Source organism: Vipera berus, assembly GCF_964194415.1.
Source record: "Vipera berus genome assembly, chromosome: 1".
In the NCBI taxonomy this organism is placed as follows: Eukaryota; Metazoa; Chordata; class Lepidosauria; order Squamata; family Viperidae; genus Vipera; species Vipera berus.
In genome coordinates this window covers 205,403,983-205,419,430 of record NC_138202.1, presented here as the reverse complement: position 1 = coordinate 205,419,430, position 15,448 = coordinate 205,403,983, and the positions used below count along the sequence as shown (strand labels likewise).

General features: G+C 40.2%; 1 protein-coding gene and 1 long non-coding RNA gene across 7 annotated transcripts in view; one reads left to right on the top strand and one right to left on the bottom strand.

Moving 5' to 3' along the window:
* SHLD1 (shieldin complex subunit 1) overlaps window positions 1–15,448 on the top strand; it is a 57,243-nt gene that overhangs the window by 30,194 nt on the left and 11,601 nt on the right. The gene's annotated exons all lie outside the window — the stretch shown is intronic.
* The window catches only part of LOC308665003, a 40,687-nt gene continuing 35,243 nt past the window's right edge, over window positions 10,005–15,448 (bottom strand). The window contains exon 3 of the long non-coding RNA XR_014025798.1: window positions 10,005–10,048. This is a non-coding gene — a long non-coding RNA (uncharacterized lncRNA). The remainder of the gene's footprint in view (window positions 10,049–15,448) is intronic.

Here is a 15,448-nt window from a genome sequence, read left to right as displayed (position 1 = left end):
GATTTTTTTTTCTGATAAGTGATATCCATCCTTCAAGACTGAACTTTCTATATTGCCTTAAGCAAGAGTGGAAATAGATTGAGCTGCGAAGCGAAACAGGAAATTAAATTTTAATCTGTAAAACTGAATCATGTCTTTTTTAAGATCGAAAACAACCTATATTTTGTGTAACATTTTCCAAAGCAAAATAAATTCAAAACCTATGAAGTAGAAGACATTGTAGGGGATATAATGCAGTTAATATCTTTGGCAAGCAGTAACTGATTTTTCTGTTGAGAATCGAAAGAGAAGATTTATTTTTCATTCATGCTGAAAATGTACACTATCGTTTGCTATGTATAAGATTACTGAAGCACAGTTATTTTAATTAAAAATCCTGCTTCCCCCTTGCAGCTATATATTATATATATTATATTAATATAGGCAGCTAAATTAATTAGATATACAGTATATAGATAAATAAATAAAACACCTTGTTTAGTTTCCTTATTCTTTATTTTAAAAGTACATTTCTTGATCTTACAATTGTTAAAAGAGCTTTAAAAGAGTAACTGCAATATTAACATACAAATCAGGCTATCTACATGGCTCTAGATGGAGGCTATCATGAATGAAATAAAGGCTAGAAGAAAGTGGTTTGTTACTGTCTAGCAATCATTTTATAGGAAGATTGGGGCAAGATAGTAAGGTAGTATCCTGGAAGAGCATTCTCATTAATTTTTCTCTTTTCCTCTGTCTTTTCCATTCCCCCCCGCCCCCATTCAATCATGTTCAATTCTCGTAAACTGCCTGAACAAGCTGGCTTTGGGTCTAAAGTGGGGCTAGAATTCAGTCTCCTGGTTTCTAGGCCAGCACCTTTAAACTACACCAAACTGGTTTTCTCATATCAAATTCTGTAGTCTTCTAAAATCAACCAGCTGGCATAGTGGCTAAGACAGGACTACAACGCATAGTCTTCCAATTTCTAGCCTGATGGTTAGACCAAACTGGCTCTATTTGGCATAAAATCATTTTTTTAAAAAAAATAGTTACTTGGACTACAAAACATATCTAACTAGCGTCATCCAGATACTGCATGTTGGGATTGCATTTCCCAGAATTCCTAGCCAGCTATTTTATAGGATCAGGAACATCTGCACTGATTCCCTGATTCATGGTTTTGGCACTCTCATTTGGCAGTATTTGTCATTTTGCATAGCACAGTTCAGCTTGCAGTTCCTCCAATTGATGTAGTCCTTTGACAGTGCAGGGGATAGTTGCTGATAAGACCTTGTTCAAAACCCCTGTGTTTTTATAATGTCTCTAATCTGTCTTGCTGTCTGCATTTTTCATCCCATTCTCTTTCTGATATTCAACAATCCTCCATGTGTAATCACCAGGATCTTTGTAGATCTCTGTTTTCCATCTTCAAACTTTTATTAAGGCAAACCGACTGGAGTCATCGTAGAATAGGACAGCATATACATGGAACAGGGCAATACATAAATGAAATCTGTGATTAATTCTGAGGATGACTCAGCTTCCAGAGAGCATTTGCCACATTAAATAAGACTGGAATATTTAGAAGGAAACCTTTGGATCTATCCATCCAGTCAATAGGTTTGAAAAACCAAGAAGTCAAGAGATTGTTCAGTATTTGAATGTTAAAAGTGCACTGTCATTCTGTAGCTCTTAATATGCAACTGAAAGCTCAAAGGCTAGAAAAGTTGAAAACTTTGTATACTGTTGATTTGTTTGCTTCAATTCCTCCAAGGCAGGGGTGTCAAACTCAGTTTCATTGAGGGCCGCGTCAGCATTATGGTTGCCCTTGAGGGGCCGGGTGGGTGTGGCCTGGGTGGGCGTGGCCTACTGGGTGGGTGTGGCCAGAGTGCGTATGGCCTACTGGGTGGGCATGGCCAGCTCTACATCGTTTGTATCAAGGGTGCCTATGGGGGCCTGGGCGGGAGTGGGACAGATCTGAGGGTCTCTGGCAGAAGGAGGGTCTCTGGGCCAGGGCCAAGGCAGTGGGGGCCGTTCCCTCACTGTTTCCAGGATGGCTTCGCGGGCCACATGAAACCACTTTGCGGGCCGGATCTGGCCCCCGGGCCTTGTGTTTGACATGTCTGCTCCAAGGTATTGAAAGTGTCAAATTCTCTTTTCCCCTATTTTGCATCCACAACAATGCAGCAAAGCAGCTTAAGATGAGAGATACTGATTGGCCCATGGTTCCAGGGTCTTTCTTCATGGCTTAGTTAAACTCCTCTCTGCCCATTCTTGAGCTGTCAAAAAAAACTAAACTACTTCTGATTTGCTTCCTGCTTCTGGTTGTTTATTCTGAGTTATAGACAAATGATGGTTATCAGGATTTAAGGTGTGAGGAACATAATAAGCAAAAGCCCTGGCTTGGCTGCCCTCCTCTCTTCCTTAATGTTGTCTGCTAGCAGGAAGCCATCCATCATCACAGCGTTGAGCAACAACAGTTTTGACAGATGGGTAGACTTACAGATTTAGCCATCTGTTGGAGTGAAGTAGCTAATCCATGGGGTACAGTTTTAGGGGGAAAGCAGGAGAGGCTTCTCTACTGTGTGTCACTCTCCCAGAGCTGCCCTGTGCCCCAAGTAAGTTGCCAGGCAATTGATAATCCCTTGACTACGAAATTCCCTTACTCTGCATTCAGTAGTTCGAGGCTCTGGGAAGTTGCAGGTTATCTTTAAGATAATAGCCGTGTCTTACTGTGCCCTACATCCAAGAGAAGAAAACATAGGGACAGAGGAGAATGGCCAGGACACTAGGGAACGATCCAGCACCAGCCCAAAGTGACTAACCAGAGACAAGTTTATGCCATCCTCTGTGTGCTGCTTGACTGTGCTGTTAACAACCTGGACTGAACTGACTTCCGTTTTGGTGCCATGACGAGATGGGCGGAAAAAATTGGGGCTCTGGTTTCCTAGCCCGATTTTGCTCCGTCTGGAGACCCCAAGGGGTCAGAACGTTGCCCTGGAGAGGCAACGAAGAGGAAGGAAAGCCTTGGGAGCTTGGAGCCAACAGCGGTCAGCCCAAACGAACCAAGGAAACTCTTCCAACGGACGAAAGAAAGGCTGCCTGTAAATGCACAAGCAGCCCAAGTCATAGACAGCCAGGAAAAAAAGCGAAGAACCGCAGCATGCTATGGCATGCCGCTGAACAGCTGATTGTCGACAACATGCTGAGATCTGGATGAGATGAAAACAAACAACAGAGGAGACAATTACACAAACAGAAGAAGAGAAAGGGAAGCCAGATCAAGAGGGTGAGGGAATGGCAAGAGAGCAGAGGACTACAAGATCAAGAAGTCCTAAATATAACTAAATAAAATGGAGAAGGAAAACGGATTTTTTTCAATGAATATAAATGGAATTCCCCATTGAAAAGGAACAGAATCTTTTTTTAAAAAATGCAGAAATTAAATATTGATATAATTTGTCTGCAAGGGACACGTATCAAAAAACAATACTATAAACACTTAGAATATCCCCAAATTGGGAAACTTTATTATGCATCAGCACACACACAAAAAAGAGGAGTAGCTGTATACATTAAAGAGACAATAGATTCTAAATGATTTATTCAGATGAAGAAAAAAGAAGAATTGTGATGGTAGAAATATTTTTACATCAAATACAGGTACTTTTGGTAGTAATATATGTATGGACCAAACAATAAACAAGAAGAATTTTATCAAAATCTTCATAGAAAAATAGCAGAATTGGAATATCAAAACATTTGCCTAGTATGGGATTTTAATGCAATAGTAGACAGGACATTAGATTATAAAAGTAGCAAAATAGGAAAACAAGGAAGAAAAAGATTACCTAAGACTTTTTATAACATGATAAGGTAAAGGTAAAGGTTCCCCCGCACATGCGTGCTAGTCGTTTCCAACTCTAGGGGCCGGTGCTCATCTCCGTTTCAAAGCCGAAGAGCCAGCGCTTGTCCGAAGACGTCTCCGTGGTCATGTGGCCGGCATGACTAGACGCCAAAGGCGCACGGAACGCTGTTACCTTCCCACCGTAGTGGTCCCTATTTTTCTACTTGCATTTTTACGTGCTTTCGAACTGCTAGGTTGGCAGAAGCTGGGACGAGTAACAGGCGCTCACTCATACAGTAGAGGAAATTGGTGTACAAGATACCTGGAGAGAAACTAATCCAGAAAAAGTACAATATACATTCTACTCGAATAGCCATAAACCTTGGTCCAGAATTTATATGATTTGGATGATGCCTGAATTAAGAACTAATATGCAGGAGATTGAGATAGAATTAGGCACTTGGGCAGACCATAATCCTGTAAAAATGACATGGAAAGGAATACAAAAATTTAAGATGGATCTTGAACAAATTAAAAGGGAAAGAATTTATAGAATTAGCAACAAAAGAAATGGAATTAGCAACAAAAGAAATGGAGCTTTTTTAAAAAGAAAATAAAAATGAAGATACAACTTATTAGAAATGCATTATTATTAACTTGGGGAAAAATAAAATGTAAGATATACGGTACTTGAAAATTCCAGAATGGCTTTCAACAATGGAAGCATTTGTACATCCAAATTTAGTCAGTCTTGAGAAAATATAGACATATAAAAATATTCTAAACTCTGAAGGGAATTTAAAATCTAAACGAGATGGAAAATCAGGGTATTGATCTATCATGGTGGGCATATTTACAAATGCAAGTGAGATATGATAAAGATGCTAAATTGTACAGATTTTATAAAGAGCAGATCTTGTTTGATCAAATATTATTAACCTCTGATAAGAAACTAATTAAGAAATTGTATAACTTTTTCTTGAATTAAAATGGAAAATGAACAAGTAAAACAATGATAACATGGGCAAAGAATTTGGGATACTATATAGGCTGAGAGAAATGGCAAAACGTGTAAAAGAAATTATAAATTGACAATGTCAACCTCTTACAAACCTCTTATACATGGCACTTGCCAGCAGCAAGACTAGCAAAAATGCTTAAAAATAAGTCAGATGTTGGAAATGTAATCACAAGTCAGGCACTTATTACCATGTATGGTGGACATGTGTTAAAGCAAAGAGGTATTGGACAAAAATACATACTTAGCTAGAAAAGATGTTGGGAAAACATGTAGATTTTAAATCTGAACTTTTTTTATTAGGTATAATGCCAGAAAAGCTTGACAAACAAAATATAGACTTGATTTTACATGTGATAACAGCGGCAAGAATCATATTTGCACAATATTGGAAAAATAAAGAAATACCACCAGAGGAAGAAATAATTAAAAAAAATACTAGATTGTGCAGAAATGGACAGACTTACTCTGAGGTTGAAAGAAAAAGAAGAAATGGAATATTTTCAAACTTGGGACTTATTTTATCACTGTTTGGAGAAAAGAATAAGGGATTAGAAATTCAATTTGTATTGGTGAATGAGAAACTCAGACAACACGTTGGTTGAATAAGTACTTTTGAATTGTATTTTAAAAAATCAATAAAAATTCTCCAGAAAAAAAACCCCAAACCCTAACCTGGACTGCAAAGCACGGCAGATTGTCCTCACCATTAAGCTGCCACTGCTTCCTGTTTACTGTTTTAAAAGTAGAACAGTCAAAAACAGCTGAAACTTGTCTCTATCAAGGGGACAGAATGACAGCGATGTCATGAGGGCACAGCAGAATAAAGAGGTTGCCAAGGAATGTTCCTCCTGTGACAAACAGGGAAAAGGTTTCTCGTAACTTTTATGTCTGTTAAGCTTATATTTCCCCCAGTCATAGATTAACACTCCAAGCTACACAGTTTTATAGCTGGTCGATACTTCAAGCCCTTGATAGCTATTACTGCATTGTCTAATGATTGAACAAATCCTGTAAGGCAAGGGTGTCATACTCAATTTCACTAAGGGCCGTATCAGCATTGCGGTTGCCCTCAGGAGGCCGGGTGGGTATGGCCAGGCTGGGCGTGGCCTGCTGGGTGGGTGTGGCTAAAGTGCGTATGCCTTCCTGGGTGGGCATGGCCAGCTCTGCATCGTTCGCATCAAGGGTGCCTATGGGGGCCTGGGCAGGAGTGGGACAGATCTGAGGGTCTCTGGCAGAAGGAGGGTCTCTGGGCCAGGGCCAAGGCAGTGGGGGCCATTCTCTCACTGTTTCCAGGATGGCTTCGCGGGCCGCATGAAACCACTTCGTGGGCCGCATCCGGCCCCCGGGCCTTGTGTTTGACATGTCTGCTGTAAGGGAAGTATTAGTTTCACTTTATTGCACCTTAGGGAGAGGGAGGGGCTTTGTGAAGAATTCATAGCCAAGGTGAGACTTGTATTGGGGCTATGGTTGAGTCTCTTAACTATACAGGTAGTCCTCAGCTTACAGCAGTTCAATTAGTGGCCGTTCAAAGTTACAATGGCACTTATGACCGTTTTTCACAGCTACAACCTTTGAAGTATCCCCATGTGGTCAAAATTCAGACACTTGGCAGCTGGTTCATACTAAATGACCATGGCTGTGCCCCAGGATCGTGTGCTCCCATTTGGCACCCTTCTGACAAGCAAGGTCAATGGGGAAGCCAGATTCACTTAACAGCTAGGTTACTAACTTATCAAATGCAGTGATTCACTTAACAACTATGACAAGGTCGTAAAATGGGGCAAAACTCACTTAACAAATGTCTCACTTAACAACAGAAATTTTGGGCTCAATTGTGGTCATAGGTCAAGGACGACCTGTAGTTGCTATTGTTAATCATGAATGATCCTACTAAGCAAAGTTATTCACATTTTCTTTGTCTTCTTGCAATGTTTTTTTATCTATTTATTGGTAATGGCTGAGAGCTGATGAAATGTTTAATTGCTGTTTTATGTAAGGTCCTTTTTAAAAAAAACCCACATAAGTCCTCCATCTCTGAGTGGACGAAAAAAGGCTTCTGCTAAATGTCAACAACCTTAGAAAGGAAAAGAGGCAGAGAATTAATATACCTGAAAATGTTTGCTTTTTATAAAACCGGAGAGTTTCTTCTCTTGTTTCATCTGATGGTTAAAAAGTGATGGTTCTTCATTAAGTTGACCTGATGGAAGAACATCCATTGATATTGAATTTCAAGCTTTTTCTGTTTTTCAATATAGAATCCTCAAAGCAGATATTTTATAGTTGATCTGCTGAGATTTTGCAGTTTACTTTCTGGCAAGTAACATTGGAGCAAAGACTGCTTGATTTCTATTTAACTTTTTCCAGAAAGCTGCTGTAATTTATCTTTAGGATAAGTTAGCACAAAACATATTTGCTTATCAAATAACCCACACCCAGGAATAAGCAACAAAAAATCTCTCCAACCCTAGAGGTCAAGATTAAGGGAATTTGCGGCTGTGATTGAGTAAGATCAAATCACGTAGGTTTAAAAACCTTTCTTTTTTTTTTACATCAGTAACACAGAAAGTTGTCAGCTCTTTTTAAAATATTTTGACAGGTCCTTTAGACCCAGAAAAGTATTTCTGATGAATTAAGTTTCATTCTTAAGTTATAAAAAGTATATTTCATACATTTTAATGATTGATTTTCCAAAATTGAATATTCTCGTTCTTCCTTTCACGGATTTTAATAAGGTTATGTTAACTTTTATTACACTTTTAATACCATAGAACATTAAATTGTTAGTTCCCCTTTCAGCCTGGCCTCTCTTAAAAAGGAAAAAATTGTGAACGTCATATACACTGTTAGAACATTTAGACCAGCGGCCCCCAACCCTGGATGGGGCTTTGCTTGTTTGTACAGACTGGTTTCTGGCAAGCTGCAGACTGGTGCCAGTCCATGGACCGGTGGTTGGGGACCTCTGATCTAGACCATATTATTTAGTTGTATAGTTTACAGTTGTTTAGTAATACGTGTTGCAGTTGTACATATAACTGTATATTGAAGGCAAGTCTAACTCAAGAGGATGATCTGTCAAAATCTTTAAAGATGCCATTAACAGTTAACTGATTTAAAGTATACCCCCTTGTTTAGCCCAAGCTTTCCAGTAAAACACCTCCACTATTTTCAGGTTTGGATTATATCCCTTCTAATGTAATTCAGAATCAAATTGTAACGGCTTATCTATTTTTAGCCAAGTACTCCTTGAAGCTTTCAAAGCATTAAACAAAAATCCTAGTTTAGTGTATCTAGGACCTAATTATACATGCTAGCTCAGGCAGCTATGCTGCATAGGAACCATGTGCTGTTGTTTTTTTCTTCCCCTGTACGTGTGAAAACCAGTTCAGAGAGAACCGTTTTGAACATTGGGAGTGGAGGGATGAAAGCAATTAAGAAACGTCTCTCTAAGTAACCTTCAGATACAAGTAGAGCTTTGGGGCTGTTTATTCTTGAGTCCTTTCATTCTCAAAAGATAGAAAGAATGAACTTATCATTTATCTCAGCAACTTGACTCCATTTTTAATATTCAAAAACTGTGCTCTGAGGAAATCCTGCTTTTTTGGGGGGAGGGGAATTACTCATGCCTTTTTTAGGAGGGTCTACTTAAACCATGTAAATCTAAAATGTTTATGCTAGTAATCTCTACTCATGTCAGAGCTAGGGGCAGCTTCCAGCCAACCTCAGCTGATCTTGAAAAGGTGAGGCAGAGTCAGATTTGGTTAGTGGTTGGGCAGGAAGCCACTCGGCCAGTGTTTCTCAACGTTGGCAATTTTAAGGCATGTGGACTTCCTCCAAGAGTTCCTAGCCAGCTGTGCTTTGCTGGCTGAAGAATTCTGGGAATTGAAGTCCACACATCTTAAAGTTAGGCAATGACATGTTGATAGATGGATTGGTAAGTTGAAAAGACATCCCAAGAAATGGCAGTGGGAAACTACTTCTACATTGTAGCCGTGAAAATATACCTGAAAGGAATTGAACGTGGCTTGAAGATGTGATTCTCCTTTTGATTTTGTCTGTCAATTATAAACAAAGCAGGAGCCTGCTATATATGGCTTCTTTCTTCCTTTTCTAGAGCAATTAAAAGAAAAAGGAAATTTAAACAGGCATGCAAAAAACCAACTTCTAAGAACTAAAATATGCTTGACCTGAGGCAGTGTTATTACTTTTTGGGTTCTCCTAGGGGGAAATACCATCCTGGGTATCAAGTATGTGCATACAATTTATATTCCTCTTTATTGTTATTTTTTAAAAATTAGAACAAATAGAACAGCATGGATAAGCAAGATAACGCAAGAATGAGAATGTCACCAATTCTAAAAGGATTGATATTCTTGATGATGGGAGGTGTGGTTCTTAGAATTGGATCCAGCTCCTCACCTCATCTAAAAACTTCAGATTTATTTTTTGGATAGTACCACTGGTTCCTACAGTGCAACATCTGCCTTGGCTTATTAGTATGGTAACCTTTACCTACAGGTAGTCCTCGACTTACAACAGTTCATTTAGTGACCGTCCAAAGTTAAAACAGCATCGAAAAAAGTGACTTATGACCATTTTTCACACTTATGACCATTGCGGCATCCCCATGGACACATGATAAAAACTCAGATGCTTGGGAATTGGCTCATATTTATGACGATTGCAGTGTCCCAAGGTCATGTGATCACCTTTTGCGACCTGACAAGCAAAGTCGGTGGGGAAACCAGATTCACTTAACAACCGGGTTACTAACTTAACAATGGCAGTGATTCACTTAACAGTTCTTACAAGAAAGGTCGTAAAATAAATGTCCCAAAAATAGATAAATAAATAAGACTTACTTAACAACTGTCTCACTTACCAATAGGAATTTTGGGCTCAATTGTGGTCGTATGATTTAAGCACCAAAGTCAGTGGAACTGCTGAAACTGCTATCACTTTCATGGCAACCTGTTTTTCGGCATATTGAAAATCTAACGGAGAAGCTACCTTAATCTGAAGGCTACATTACTTCAAAGCTGTTATTTAGCCTGAAATATATCTTGGAGAATTAGAAACATATGAATGGCCTCTAGGAGTTCTCAGAACATTATATTGTGGAGGCAAGAATATCAATAAAACAATGCAGGAAAGAAATGGATTGGGCCTACTCTTACCTCTCTTGAGACACTGCCATATATTGTCTGCATACCAAAAAAAGGAATGTTATTCTGTATCAGCAAAAAGAAGAGTCTAAGGCTCTAAGCTTATTACAAATCCCATTTGTTACCACAAAAATGCAGAATGGACTTTTAGGTTAGCCTTTAGCAATTTCACTTGTCTATGTACACGTGTGTCTCAAGGCCACACGTGACATCTCATTTACAGGTTCCTTTGATGTGATATGAACCAAGCAAATGTAAATAAGAAGCTTATTGTTTTTCCCCCCTCTTCAAACAGTTTATAACTGCATCTTCCAAAGGTTTAACTCTGCCCTTCCGGATCTCTCAATGCTGTCTATCTATTGAAATATTTTGCAAAAAAAAAAGTGTCTGCATGCTGGCGTAACATTTACACAGTAGGGTTGTTGGGATTGGTCTAAATATTAGACCTCTTGGCTCAAAAAGAGCTAAGACTTGTAAAAAATGTCAAAAATAACAAAAAATGATTTTGGAAAGCTTGGTCCTCTAGTCTAGAGGGAGAAGATGGCAAGCAGGTGATGGGCAACAAAGAGAAAGCAGAACTGCTTAATCCTTTTTTTTGCATCTATCCACAAAAAGAAAAAAAAATCTAACCTTCAGAAGTGGTACCTGTGGGAGACAAAAGGAATGCAGGTCAGAATAGGTAAGGAATCAACAGAGGGATAGTATCAAGATCAAGGAAAGTGATAGAACTGCTTTATACTGCAGTGGTGAGGGCCACCTTTGGAATACTGCATCCCATATGGTTACCACAATACAAAAAATGCTGAGGTCCTAGAAAGAGTGCAGAGAAGACCAACAAAGTCGATGTCTAGAGGCTAAATCCTATGAACAGTTAAAAGAACTTTGCTTAACAAAGACAAGTCTGAGGAGAGACATATCTGTCTTCCAGTAGGACTCCCACAGAGAAGAGGGCATTGATTTATTCTCAACAGCGTTTAAGGGGAGGACAAGAAGCAATGGGTAGAAACGCATCAGAGGGAGATCAATTCTGAATATAAGGATGAATTTCCCGACAGAATTATTAAGCTTACCTCCTGGAGCTGGAGGTTTTGAACAAAAGATTGGACAACCATTTTTCTGAGATAGCTTGAGGACTCCTGCCTTGGACATGGGGTTGGATTAGAAGACCTCCAAGGTCCCTTCCAACTCTATTCAGCAGGCCTAGAGAAGACCTGTGGGGGCAGGAGCTGTCAAGAGACATTTCTCGAGCATTCCCCAGCTATGAAGATCTCCAGATACAAAATATATTTTCTCCTGCATACTCACTCTGATGGTTATAAAAATAATGGCTGGGTTTTCACAATCCCAAGGCTAGAAATTTGGTGCTAGTGAGTGAAATGCAGATGGCCAATACTTAGTAGATATAGAAGATACTGTAATTCAAAATTTCAGTTCTGCAGATTTCTGCCTTAATCAGGACATTGGGGTGGAACAGAACAGAAATGCTAACATCTTCAGGAAGTTTAAATTGTTTTTCTTAGTTATTGCCCAAAGCACCTGGGAAATGTTTAATTCTTACTCTACCTCTTAACTTTTCCTGCTGGTGGTCTGGAAGCCAAGACAATGTGGTGCTGAAGTTGGTAAAAAAAAAACAACAACTTGGAAAGACATTTGAATAAATCTAAGTAGTCCTTTATAAACTAATGGGAGAGTCAGAGTGAAAGTCTTCGGTTTCTCACTTCTCCGAAATTAAATTGCTGTGCTCAAAGTTATGCACATTAGGGAAAATAATTCACCAAAAATCCTAGTTTACTATCCCATTTTTTTTCAAAATCAAAACAACCCTGCAATTATCATTCATTCACAAAAGGTAATCCTTGTGAATAGAATCAAAAGCTAAGCATCTGTTTAGCAGAAGACAACTGGAACAATAATTCTTCTCTTTAACTGGCCTGGATGGTAGTTGAGATCAACATGTACAACTGGCTAGGATTATTTTTTCAAATACTTTATTAGGAGCCTCAGTTGCATTGTACTATTAAAATGTCTTTAATTATTATAACTACTGTGGGTTATAGATATAATAGTAAAAATTATTGTTTTTACTTTTGTGTTGTGTCACTGGAATATTGTTATTTATTTATTTATTTATTTATTTATTTATTTATTTATTTATTTATTTATTTATTTATTTATTAATGGGATTTATATCCCGCCCTATCTCCCAAGGGACTCAGGGCGGCTAACAACATCAAAACTTAAAGGTCTCTGTACAGTAAATTAAAAATAAAATTTGAAATAAATTAAAATAAATTAAAGAATAAAGTTAGAATTGTAAATATAATTAAAATCCCTGTCAGTCTAGGTCAGCCAGGTGGAAAAGGAGTGTTTTGAGGCCGCGGCGAAAGGACTGGAGATCTTGGGCCATCCGAAGCTCAGGGGGGAGCTGGTTCCACAGGGCTGGCGCTCCCACAGAGAAGGCTCTTCCCCTGGGGGTCGCAAGCCGACATTGTCTAGCCGACGGTACCCTGAGGAGGCCTTCTCTATGTGAGCGTACTGGGCGATGGGAATTCGTTCCTGGCAGCAGATGGTCCTGCAAGTATCCTGGGCCTAAGCCATGTAGGGTTTTAAAGGTAAGAACCAGCACCTTAAATCTCACCCGGAGGGCAACCGGTAGCCAATGCAGCTCACGCAGGAGGGGTGTAATATGGGAGTATCGGGGTGCTCCCATCACTACCCGTGCAGCTGCACTCTGCACCAGTTGAAGCCTCCGGGTGGTCTTCAAGGGTAGCCCCATGTAGAGAGCATTACAGTAATCTATACGGGAGGTAACGAGTGCGTGGGTGACTGTACGTAGGGCATCTCGGTCTAGAAAGGGGCACAACTGGTGTACCAGGCGAATCTGGGCAAATGCCCCCCTAGCCACGACTCCAATATGATCTTCAAAACTGAGTCGTGAATCCAGGAGGACGCCTAGGTTGCGTGCTCTATCAACGGGAGGTAATATCTCTCCTCCTATAATCAAAGATGGAACCTCTTGAACTAAACGAGATGTTGGTACGTAAAGCCACTCAGTTTTGGCCGGGTTGAGCCGGAGCCTGTTCTTTCCCATCCAAATCTGTACCGCTTCCAGGCAACGGGACATCACATCGAGGGCATCACTGGGTTGGTTTGGGGTGGAGATGAACAACTGGGTATCATCCGCATATTGGTGATACCTCACCCCAAAACCACGAATGATTTCACCCAGCGGCTTCATATAGATGTTGAACAGGAGGGGCGAGAGCACCGATCCCTGAGGCACTCCACAACTAAGGGGCCTTGGGGTTGACCTCTGCCCTCCTGCCAACACCGTCTGCGAACGGCCCGAGAGGTAGGAGGAGAACCATCGTAGAACGGTGCCTCCCATTCCTAACCCCTCAAGACGACGCAGCAAGATACCATGGTCGATGGTATCAAAAGCCGCTGAGAGATCTAATAAGACCAGGATAGAGGAGTAACCCCTATCTCGGGCCCGCCAGAGATCATTCACCAGCGCGACCAATGCCGTCTCCGTGCTATATCCAGGCCTGAAACCCGATTGGTACGGATCCAGATACTCAGTTTCCTCCAGGACCAAAGGGAGTTGCCGTGCCACCACGCTCTCAACGACTTTCGCAAGAAAGCGAAGGTTGGAGACAGGACGAAAGTTGTTTAAAATAGCTGGATCCAATGCAGGTTTCTTAAGGAGGGGCCTTACTACCGCCTCTTTCAGGGCGGCAGGGAAGTACCCTTCACTCAGTGAGGCATTGATAACTGCTAGGATCCAGCCTTGTGTAACCTCTCGAGACGCATACACCAGCCACGAGGGACACGGGTCCAATAAACACGTGGCGGCACTTAATTTCCCCATGATCCTGTCCACTTCATCTGGAGTCACAGGATCAAACTCTTCCCAAAGTTATGTGTTGTTAGTAACCATAGGTTAGTGTGGCGAGATGAGTTGCCATATTAAACATCTGATTAATGAAGCTCTGAGTTAGTGTTTCCCCGTGAGATCCTTACATTAATCACAGAAACGCCCTGGTCCTGTTTATTCACCCTTTTGTTCCTCTCTGCCCCAGACAGGTTGCTGATTCTAATCCTGCTGTGTCTTGGCAGGATGTAAGAGTTTTAAAGTATCAAGGATGCATCCTATGAGAAATGGGACCCTTTAATTGTACTCAAAGACAAAATAGTTCTCATGGACTTTGGGCAGTCTCTCGCCATGCTGATGACCTCTTTTATTGGATTTCTTTCATTTTGGAACCATAATCTCCTCATCGATATTACTTATTGCTCTGTGTCCAAACTGTTGAACAAACGGAAATGAAACTGTTTTGGATGGAGAGCTTTTATTAAGAAAAAAGCATATAAGCATTCAGAAAACCTAGTGAGGTACAACTGTATAGTATGCAACACCCACCACCCTCTTTTATAAATTGAAAAGACATATGTGGCCAGTTAATTACCTTTAGCGTTCTGCCTGAGCCTAGCTGATCTCAGGATCTAGAATTTTTAATAACCAGACCATTGTGCAGTTTTTAATAAAGTGCAGACAGATTAAATTTCAGGCTATGTCACAATGCTCCTCACCTACAGGACCATGTGCTGGAAACTAATTACCTGCTCAAGCAGAAACTGATAGCAGCCTTGCTTTGCATCCAGGCAAAAACAATAAATAGCTCCTGATATTTGTATGTCTTCTTTTTTAAAAAAAAAAAGTTACAAATGACCTGATTTTAAAAAGATAATCTAATATGCCTTGATGTTTATCGTAGCCTGAAGTGTCTTGTTGGGTTTCTTGGTCTTACTAATCAGATTTACCTGCCTCTATAATGTGATTTTCCCCCCCCCTCAATTATCTTCTTTCAAGCCCTGGGCTATTTATACTAGAAAACATGGTAGTTTGTTCTTTTTTGGTGGGTTAGAGAGGGGAGCTGTGTTTTTTTCCTTCCTTTGTTCAGTTTTTTCCACTCTGATAGATGCTTCATAGTGGTTTTTTTTTAAGAGCAAGCACATCTTGCTTCATGTTTTCATCCAGAATTCGTGTGGAGGTAGCAGAACACAGGCCTGGTTCCCCGTCTCTGTGGCCTAGAATCCCTGCATAGGTCTCCACCAAGATATAGAGACTTTGTGAGCTTTTCTGTCTCTTGATACTTATTCGTTTGTTTGGCTTGATATATTACTAAGCTACTCAGGTTTTCTCAGAAGCTTCCAGAAAAATAAAACTAAAGCCATTCTTGATACTAAAGTCCACATTGAATAAATAATAAACCCATTGAATAAACCCTGATAGATGCTTCATAGTGTTTTTTTTTTTTAAAAAAGAGCAAGCACATCTTGCTTCATGTTTTCATCCAGAATTCGTGTGGAGGTAGCAGAACACAGGCCTGGTTCCCCGTCTCTGTGGCCTAGAATCCCTGCATAGGTCTCCACCAA